Genomic DNA, 11467 nt, shown 5'->3' with positions numbered 1-11467 from the left:
TTCTGTGGAGAGTAAAGCTGACTGTAGAGTCCTGGCTTAGAAAGTTTCAGGGGAAATGAGGGTAATTTTGGCAAAAAAAAAAAAAAATCTGATTGCCTCTGCCCATGTTTGAATGACTTACAAGAGGCTAAATTTAAAAGTAATGAATTAATTTCTGTCACATAGGAAATTTAAAGGAAACATGATCTTAAGTCAGTATAATGGTTCTGACTGATGATGCAAGTCTACAATGAAAAAGAACAAATAAAACAGGAAAAAAAAAAAGAGCACTGGGGATCTTAATGCAACAACCAAGACCTGATCTGAAAAACAGGCTGTAATTGCTACCGAGATTAGAGGTATTAGAGAGAGGCCTCCTACTCTGCACTGGAGGAACAGGAAGGGCTTAGAAGATGATCCACCCAGCCTAATTGCCAGCTTGCAAGGAGAATGCCTGTCTGAGAGGTTGTTTCCTCCTCACAAGCGAACACTTAAATTTATAAAGCTGCTGCTAAAATGATGGAAAGGTGGGAGAGTCCACCCGACCCTGGAGATGGGTGGGTGTCGTCCATGAAGCTTGGGAGGAAGGAGGATGAGAAGTGAAGGGTTGTGGATTTCTTTTTTATGGTTTCAGAGAGTTTCTGAGGTCAAGCAACCTGTAGCGATGGCGTATCTGTGTAAAGTCCTGAGAAGAACAGAGAGCCTATGAGGCCTTTATGTGTGGCTGGGAAAGAGAAGCCTGGCTTGCTGTGAAGACCCCAAGATGTTAGAGATGCCAGAGCTTTGAGATACCTGCCAAGTAATTCCACACATGGACCAAGAATGTGACATCCATTGTAAGAAGAAAAATTGGAGGAGCAAGGTTATCTAGGCCCCCCATAAAAGTAAAGTCTCAGATGCAAATGAGGACCTACAGGTTTTGGAATTTGGTCTGCTGAGTTTTGGTCTTTCTTTGGTCCAGTATTTCCTTATCATGTTCCCATTCCTTGCTTTTGGTGTGTGTGTGTGTGTGTGTGTGTGTGTGTGTGTGTGTGTGTGTGTGTAATATGCATATTGTGTGCCATTATATGTTGGATGTATTTAATTTGATTTTGGATTTTTAAGAATCACAGTTAGATGGCCTTGAGTCTCAGAAGAAACTTTGGACTTTTAAGCAGTGATGCCATGCTGAAAAACTGTGGGAGCTTTTAGAGCTGGATTAAATGCATTTTGCATTGTGGTATAGGCCTGAGACTATGCAGCAGTGCGTGATGATTTGAATGAGAAATGTCCACAGTAGGCTCACATATTTTAACACTTGGTTCAAGGCTGGTGACCTTGTTTGGAGAGATTGAGGGACCTTTAGGAGGTAGAACTTTGATGAAAGAGTATGTCATGGGAATGAGTTTGAGAATTCATCCCTCACCCTGATTCCAGTTCACATTCTCTCTCTGCTCTGTGTTTGCGGTTGAAAAGCGACCTCTTGGCTTCCTGCTACAGCTGTCTACTGCCACGCTTCCCAAACTATTATGGGTTCTTCTCAGAAACTATAGCCGCAAATAAATTTTTCCTACTTTCATTTGCCATTAGGAGTGGTGTGTTATCACAGCGACAGAAAAGTAACCCAGCCAGCATATGGAAATGGCTCGACTTAAATTAAATACAGCATTACCCAAGGTGAGAGAGAAGGCAAATTAAAGCGGTGCCCGTATACCTCGCCAAGTGATCAGCAGCCAGAAAAAGGTAAAAGGCTGGAGGGGAAAAAATATCTTGCCTTACAAATAAGTTTGTAAAGTGTGAACAACAATTAGTTGAAGGTTTTTTGAAACTATGCTTTTGAAACTAATTCGTTTTCCAGATTGGCTTTTTTGGTGTTATAAATATACATAGATACATTTATCTGTCATTCTAGTTGGCCATAGTCTTATTGGTAAAATACACCATTAAACAACTTTCCTTCAAAACTCAATTCAAGTCTTAGATTTCCTGATAAGAGTGTTTTTATTTTTGGTTTTCGAAAATTCCTTGAATGAGGATCATAAAAATACATGCACACATGAATAACAAAAAATATTTTTAACATATAAAAATACCCTGACAAAGCAAATGAAGGCAAAAGTCACGTAACTTAATCAGATGAAAAGCATACTTCCAAAATAAGTCAAATTTAATCCACATTCTTAAACTGATGAAAAGTATTGCTAGCACATAGTTATGAAGATATTCATTACGGTTCAAATCTAATTTTTGTCCTCTAAGCAGCTTTAATAGAATCAGTGAATATTTCCATAACATCTTTTATGTTCGTGTCAGTGAGATAAGTTTCATACTCAAAGATTTCTAATTGATTTGACCATAAAATATGCCTCTTATTCAAAGAAGGGAAAAATAAAGATTAAAAATGATGGTAATTTAACTTTCAGATACATTCGACATACCAAAGTCTTGGGGCATTGAAATATTGAAAGCCAAACCAGAAAGTTTGCAATAAAATTATGAAATGGACCGAGGAGTGATGCAGTCAATATCACCAAACAGGGACAAAAGGCTTGCTTTCCAAGTAGCTGCTGGACAACAGAAGATGAACTTTCTCCATTTCAGAGAAAAACATCAGTTGTTCATACTCAAGTTACCTCCCCCCAAAAAAACCTGTCTGAAAAATGATTCAACATTGTTATCAAATCTTGTTCATTTTGCAAATATTCTGGCTTGTCTGTTCTTTTATATACTGTGTTCTCTCATTTCTTTTATTTTGAAGATTAAGTTTGTGTATTAAGAATATTTATCTCCAGTTCTCAGTAGTCCTCATTGTCCATTATGTTCAGCGAGACCGGTTTTGTCCCATGCTTTTTCAGTCCCCGGCCAGCTGGCCTTGGTGAGTTCCCGATAGATCATCCCCATTGCCTCAGTGTGTGGGTGCACCCCTCGCCGCCGTCCTGAGTTCCTTGCTCGTGCTCACTCTCCTTCTGCTCCTCCTTTGGATCGTGAGACTTCAGTCCAGTGCTCCAATGTTGGTCTCTGTCTCTGTCTTCTTTCATCGCCTGATGAAGGTTAATATTCAGGGGGATGCTTATATGTTTTTCTTTGGGTTCACCTTCTTATTTAGCTTCTCTAGCAATGGGTTCTTGATCCTATTGCATGTAATGGCTTTGTGGGAGCCCAGGTAGTTTGGATGCTCACCTTAATAGACCTGGATGGTGGTGGGTGGTCCTTGGACCTCCCACAGGGCAGAGAAACCTGCTTACTCTTTGGGCTGAGGAGGAAGGAAGACTTGATTGGGGGAGGGGGAGGGAATGGGAGGTGGTGGTGGGGAAGAGGCAGAAATCTTTAATAATTAAATTAATTAATTAATAAAAAAAATCAGCAAGAAAAAAAAAAAGAATATTTATCTCATGCTTATTCAGTCCCAGACGAGCTGGCCTTGGTGGGCTCCCAATAAATCAGATCCACTGTCACAGTGGGTGGGTGCATCCCTCGTGGTCCTGATTTCCTTGCTCATGTTCTCCCTCCTTCTGCTCCTCATTTGCACCTTAAGAGCTCAGACCGTTGCTCCAAATTGAGTCTCTGTCTCTACCTCGATCCATCGCCAGATGAAGGTTCTAAGGTGATATGTAAGATATTCATCAGTATAGGATAGGGTCATTTCAGCATGGGTTGAAACTGGACTCTCTGAGCATGGCGGACAATGAAGGCTGATGAGAAGCCAAGGACAATGGCACTAGGTTTCGATCCTAATACATAAACTGGCTTTGTGGGAGCTTAGCCTGTTTAGATGCTCACCTTCCTGGACGTAGATAGAAGACCTTCGTCTTCCCGCAGGGCAGAGAATTTGGACTGCTCTTCAGTATCGAGAGGGAGGGGGAATGGTGTGGGGGGTGGAGAAGAGGAGTGGGGATAGGGGGAGGGGAGTGGGGGGAGGGGCAATATTTGGGAGGAGGGGAGGGAAATGGGAAACGGGGAGCAGGTGGAAATATTAATTAAAAAAGAATAAAAAAAAAGAATATTTATCTCTTGCTAGGTTTGTGGTCAGTAGTAAAACATTTACCCAGCATGGGAAATGTCAAGGGTTTGGTTCCCAATACTACAAAAAAAAAAAAAAAAAAAAACTATTTTATATTTTTTACCTCATTTCAAATTTCATTTTCTTCATTTGTGTTATGTTGACTGTAATTGCAATCTGATGGAAATATTAAAAGAAAACCTAGTCTATTTAAGCTGGGGAGAAGTGTGTTAGCTGTTACTGCTGTCTCCTTGCACGTACAAATGGAAGCCCTCCTCACCTGGGTGATCACCTGTGTGATCAGACAACTCAGGGAAAGTTTTTCAGTGTCTATTAGGAGAAGAGCATGGTGGTGCACAGATCAGTTTTATTCCCGGCACGTGGGGGACTGAGGCAGGAGCATCAGAAGTAGTAGGGCAGCCAAAGGTCCACAGTAAGATTCCATCTCAGTCTCCCACCAGCAGAAACACCAAAACATCACTAGAGAAATCTTCACTGCTGTCTTTGAGCCAGGCACCCAGCATATTGTTTTCCTTTATTTCAAAAGGAACAAAAAACATCTGCACCGATAACAAAATGAATCAATTGACACTGTCTTCAAAATTTTCTCTGAAGTTTTTCTCTTTCCTCTTCTTACTATTTTTCCTTTCTCAAATCTCTCCTTTCCAGGTGTTTCCCTGCAGTTTTCCTTTTAAATAGTAACCATCATAAACCACACATCTAATTGAGGCTCTTGCTGTTATCAAATGGTACCTATCATCCATATCTCTGTCTTCAAATCTGGCTATACTATGGATAGATCAGTATTTCTAAGCAGTTTTCTCTTGAGCCCTTGAAGAGTACCCACATAGACCTCTCCACTTCCTCCTTCTGACCATCTCCCAAATGTATGCTTTGTCCTACTGAAATTAGGAAACCTCCCAGACATCTTTTCCTCTATCTTGTACCTTCAGCTTTGCTTTATATTTGAAGTTCTTCTCTTGGGAAAGCCTTCTTGGACACTCTCTGACATGTCAGTTGAATTGTACTTTACCTGACTGATCTGTTTGTGTAACTAGGATCCCAAAGTCTTATACTGGTTTATTTATAAAGTCAAACAGATCACAACTTAAAATATAATTCATACTAGAAATCCAGTAAGACGGTATTGCAGATGTCAAAAGTGTGTGTGTGTGTAAGAGAGAGAGAGAGAGAGAGAGAGAGAGAGAGAGAGAGAGAGAGAGAGAGAGAAAGAGAGAGAGAGAGAGAGAGATCCAGTAAAGGGAATCAGATTCATCACTGTGTTCTCTGATTTGAAAAGGGAAGACAAACAGATTTATATGGGGAACGACTCATTGAGCAACAAGGTCAAATCCTAGAAAGGACAGATGTTGGTCATTAAACCTAGGAAAGTGATGTGTGTGGAGAAAACTTGAGCTTTGTAAATCATTTAGTTGTGAGTTTGCTCTCCTATTTGTGATTCCTGAGCAAAGGTAACAAGTGTCACGTGAACAACCCAGACCTGTGTGACTCTCAAATGTTACTCCTGAATAGAAGGCTCTCCTTGGCACCATGAGTGCCCTGTGCCCATCCAGCTGACTTCCACCATTCACTTTTGTTAGCGCCCTCCTTGTTTTCCCACATCTAGAATTAGTCCCTTTCATAATTGCAAACTTGTTTCAATTCCTCTGATGGCTTTCCAGCACTCACTATCTGATGGATCCACGTTATTACATTGTTTCCCTTGTTCTCTTGACAAAGAAGTTTTCCATCAACTAGACTATGCATGACCTTGTAACAATACCCAGATCATTTCAGCCCTGCAGGTAGCTGATTTTTGCTCAAGCTGGGAACTTTTCTTCCTAGTAAACAGATGTAAAAGCATTCCTCATGTTTTTACAGGAGCTGCACTTACTTCAGGACATTGTGTCTGTCTGTTTTATTCCAGATACCCTCCCCAATGCCTCCATAGTCCTTAAAAAAAAAAAGTCAAATAGGGGGCATAATGATTGACATACAGAAGAAAACCTCTTTAGACACGTTCTTATACACAGTGTAAAACAGACATTCTGACAGTAGTTTCCTTTTAGTGCTAATATAATAGTTTATAGTAGTGCTGATAAACTAACTAAAATAATCAAAACTAGAATGCCCTATGTTCCTGCTAGTCTTTGGCCTTTTGTTTATCTAATACTATGTTGCCAAGGGTCTTAAACTAAATATATTCTAAAGAATGGGAAAACTCCTTTATGCGGCATTGGTGACACATTCTTGCTGTTTGTACTGAGATAAAAATAGCAATGTCAGACACAACAGTCAAATTTGATGCCTGGGGCATCACTTTTGATCACGATCCCGACAGCTGTGGATGCTAAATTGAGCTTTCCTGTGAACTCTTTACTCACATCTCTTTAAGAAAGTCACCCATGGATTGGTTCTATATTTTTGTGTTTTGCATCTGTACTTGGAGTCTGAGAAAACAAATAATACACAAACCCCATGACATAGGATGTGGGGAGGAAAAACACCTGTCAACAGAAATATTTCCACTTACATCCAATAGGAAAGCTCTCTGCTCTACAAGCAAGGTCTTTCCAAAAACCTGGAAAGGATCAGATGGGATTGTTTTAAGAGATCATTTCTACATGCATTCTGCTAAGTACTTTGTGCCCGTCAATGATGTTTTCGTCCCTCACTATGAAGCCCTTCAAATTGGCGGCATCACATTTCCCTTTCTTCACTGATTCATATACATAGAATAAGCTTTTTGTCAGTAAATGTCAAAAAGTATTTCGTTTTATGAGTCATGCCTTCTCTGTCACAACCATACTATCTGAAATGGGAATGCAGACAGTATAACTGCCTTTGACAGTGAACTGTTAATTTCATAAAAATTCTGTGTCACAAAACTCTGTTCTTCTTCTGATTTTTTTCTAATCATTTGAAATTGCAAATGGTGTTAAAGACTCAAAGACCCTCTCCCAAACAAACATGGTTGATGGAGGAGTTACTTTCATTTAATAAAGAAACTGCCTTGGCCCATTTATAGGCCAGCCCTTAGGTGGGTGGAGTAAACAGAACAGAATGCTGGGAGAAAGAAGCCGAGTCAGGAGTCGCCATGATTCTCCCATTCCAGACAGATGCAGGTTAAGATCTCCCTGGTAAGCCACCAGATTGTAGTGCTACACAGATTATTAGAAAAGGGTTAATCTAGATATGAGAGCTAGCCAGTAAGAGGCTAGAGCTAATGGGCCAAGCAGTGTTTAAAAGAATACAGTTTCCATGTAATTATTTCGGGGCATAAGCTAGCCATGCCGGTGGCTGGGTGCCGGGGACGCAGTCCTGCCGCTCATATTACAACACATGGTGGAAATATTTTGTGTGCAAATCAAAAACTACCAACATACTCTCTAAATGTTATGTTCCCTGTTTGCTTCATTTTAAGGAAGGTAGAGAGAGCCATGTGAAACAGGTTGGCATAGCTTAGCTGAAGATATGTCCATTCTCTAATCATTGGGAAGATCTCTAACAGAGCCATCACTACTCATACTTTTGAAAGACTAGAAAGCTATGTATCACATTTGAAACAAAAGTGCAAAATTATCCATTCCCTGGATGCACAGTTTGGGTGTTCTGGCTTATCTACATATTTTAGGAAAACAAGCAAGCAAACAACAATAACAAATGAAGCCAAACAGAGCAGGAAACAAAATATTTGTAACTTATATAATTTAAAATTCCATTGTTGGGCCAGGTGGTAGAAGTGCATACCTCTGAGCCCAGCACTTGGGATTCAGAGCCAAGTGTATCTTTGTGAGTTTGAGTCCAGCCTGGTCTACAGAGCTAGTTCTAGGACAGCTAGGACTGTGACACAGAGAAACATTGCCCCAAAAAACAAAAAAAAAAAAAAAAGAAAAAAAAGAAAAGAAAAGAAAAGGATATTCCTTTTTTGTTATAATAAAAAGACAAAGGTTAAAGTTTTGAAGTTTTATATGTGGCTGAATCTTCAGTGGTTTTGGTGATAATTATGTCTAATATACTCTGGAACTATATTTGATCCCATTCTTGTGAAATATTATTTTACCTAGGCAAAGATGTGTTACATTTGTTTAAGTTGCAAAATATTGTTTTAACTTTGGAAAGCTCTGTTATAAATGTTTATGCTGCATTTGTTAACTATGTTAAGATATGTTACATTTGTTTATGCTGCATTTACTTAATTGTGTAAAGATGCATTGCTGTTTCATCTTGCCTGCCTACAGCAGCTGATTGGTCTAACTTAAAAAAAAATGGTCAATAGCTAGGCAGTAGAGGAATTAGTGCACTGGCAGGCAGAGAAAATAAGTAGGAGGAGAAATCTAAATCTAGGCAAGGGCAGGAGAGGAAGGACAAGATACTAGGGAGAAAGAGAGGGACATACCTGGGGCCAGGCACTCTATAGCCAAATATGGAGACAGCAGGAAAGTAAGATATCCATAAAGAAAGAAAGGTAAAAAAGTCCCTAGGCAAAAACATAGATAAAGAGAAATAGAGTTAGGAAAACATAAAGAGAAATAGAGTTAGGAAAACATAAAGAGAAATAGAGTTAGGAAAACATAGATAATAGAAAAGCATTAAAGACGAGCACTCATAATTAATATGAAGTCTCTGTGTCATGATTTGGTAGCTGGTTTGTGGCCCGAAAGAAAAAGCCTGCTCCACATTCTAATGACTTTTCATAGCTGTTCAATCAAGAGAACTGATTCTTCCTATCTTTAACTTAGCAGTTGCTGATGTGGATTTTTCAATAGCTTACACCTCTTCAGAAACGCTCACTCAACAGACCTTGACAAACTCACTTGAAGGAGCCGAGGCAATGTGATTGAGAGGGAGAGCATTCAGTTTTCAGCTAGCAGACGTCGCTGATTTAAACTTCCAGTTGTTATAGACACAATTTCTTTCTTGTCTGTTTATTTTGTTTCCTAATATGTCAGTCAAGAGTGATATAATGGTGTTCTCTCTTGGGAAGTGAGAAAGAACGAAAAAAAAAAAAAGCGAAAATACCTGTAGCCTGTTTCTCAGAAATAGAGAATTACCCAGGCCGATTGTTCTGGCAGATTCCGAAGGCAGTGGTTGGACAGGGTGTGCTGGATCCATTTGGCCTACAGTGCTGTTGCTCTACGGATTAGTAAACACTGCAGTGTAGTGGAAACAGAATCATTATTTTCAAACTGAAGTTTATGGTCCACAATTTGTTTCCCAGAGGACTTGTGAAACCGCAGAACAAATAAACCCATCTCCCTGCAGCTTTAATTATACCCAAATCCAGCAACCCATATTGTTTGTATACTTTAGAATTATACACAGATTATATAGATAGAACACAAGATCTCCTGAAATTCAAAACTGAAACAGAACCAAAAATCTTGACATCAACGTTGAATTTGTCTGCCTTCTTCTTAGATAAAGGCCAGTACCACGCTTGATAGAGCCACAGTGAATCTGGTAGGAAAATGCAGGCTGTGTTTCTGCATGTCCCGCTCCTTCAATAGAGAGAGAGAGAGACCATTGAAATAACCTCATGATTCAACCCACACTTAAAGGAAAAGGAAGGTTTGCCAGCTGGTTCTGCCATCATTAGAATACAGGAGACATTAGCATATTTAAAGGGACTCACCCATTCTGATGCACACAGTGCCTCTTTATCTCAATTACTGGTTTTCAAATGCCAGTGGATCCAGGAGTCTAGAGTTATCCATCCAAGTTGATCTAAGGTGTTCTGTTAGTCTCTGTGACAAATGGCCTCAGAAAATCGACTGGGATGAGCAAGGATTTATCTTTACTTCTGGCGTTTCAGAGCATGGCCCTTTGACTGAATTGTTCTGGGCCTGTGGGGCAGAAGAATGTGATTAGGGGCATTTAGTGGAGCAAAGTTGATCAGCTGAAGACAGCAAGAAATAAAAAGACAGAGAGGGAGGAGCCAAGGACAGAGCGTGCCCTACAAGGGCTTCTCTTCAGTGCTCTTCCATCCAGCCTCTGCGAAGTTCCCACCACCTCCCAAGAGCCAATTCCGTGTAAACACATCAGCAAAAGCGCACCTACAGTCATTGCTGACTCTGGGATCAAGCCTGTAACACAGGAGCCTGGGAGAACAGATCAAAATCAGAACTATTGTAATCTAGTGGAGGTCACCCCCTCCCCTGAATCATTGCAAAGGTGGAACTCTTGAAAACGTCATGCAAACAGGAACTCTGAATTCTTTCCTTGTATTATAGGGTTTTAACACATTTTTGAAATATTGTAAATTTAAAACAAGGGCTGTAAATATTTGCTAGGGGTGTTGTACTTGCCCAGTGTGCATAAGATCAGACCCTGAGTTATATCATTGTATTGCAGTACTACATATGGGAGTGAGTGTACTGACAGAAAGAAATATTTTATAAATATTTCAATGAGGTAAAACATTTTCCTAGTTCTATAAAGTTGAATATTGTTTTGCTCCTCTATCATCCCAGACTACTTCTTGTTGGTATCAAAAAAAATGTATTAATCATCTGTCCTTTTTCTAAGTGTAGGATAGACTTCATTAGAATGAATTATTTCAGTTACTAAAATTGAAACAGGAAAAAAGTGCACTTATAATGATGTGTTTTTTCTGTCCTCCTCCCTATTCCTCCCTCTGTCCTTTTTTTCCTTTCCTTCATTTGTTTAACAAAATATAGAATGACAGATGTGTAAAGAGAGAACTAGGGAAATATAATACCACCCCAATTGCTTTATACATTTATTTCCAGTTGATTTTACATCTGGTCCAGCTGTGTTGTTTGTTGTAATTCTGTTGGCAACAAGCATTCCTCCTCAGCCCTTATGAACATTTTCATATCCAGAAAATTTGATGAAAAATTATAGCAATGAACTAAGCAATCTTTTTATTACCCTCTCAAATATGCCCCCATCTAGTCTGCTGTGGATAATAGCAAGTACTTCTATCTTCTCTTTTATCTGGGGCATTCTCTCATTCAAAGGAACATCATTGACCTAGCCTCCTGACATCTTCTTTGAAAGCCTTTTCAACCTGCCCATTTTGGTGACACTATACTTATGTTCTCAAATTACTGCCTAATCCTGTACCTGGTTAATTATAACACCTTTTTCAATAAAATAAATTCTCAATATATCAGTAGCTATGGAATATTATTTTAATATTATCAACCTGCTTTTAATTTCCAAACATTAATTTCTCGCCACATAGCCAAATAATTTTCAGTTCTCACCATTCCTCAAACATTTTAGACAATATCATAATCAGCCTCTACACATATATTCTATTCTTGGCTGTCATTTATTTCCAGAACTGCTTTGCTCTGGATTAGACATCTCTCAATGACCTATAGGATAAAGGCTCACTTCCTAGGTTAATGCTACTCAGAAATAGAGTTGGGGTTCAGCATGAGCTCCTCTGGTCACTGGTGACATGTCGTTGAAGGGGAAACTGGGACCTAGCCCATGTCCCTCTCACACTTTTCCATTCCTGGCACGAGGAAAGCAGCT

This window comes from Chionomys nivalis, chromosome 11 (genome assembly GCF_950005125.1).
Source record: "Chionomys nivalis chromosome 11, mChiNiv1.1, whole genome shotgun sequence".
NCBI lineage: Eukaryota > Metazoa > Chordata > Mammalia > Rodentia > Cricetidae > Chionomys > Chionomys nivalis.
The sequence above is the reverse complement of the archived record's forward strand: the minus strand, read 5'-3'. Positions refer to the sequence as shown.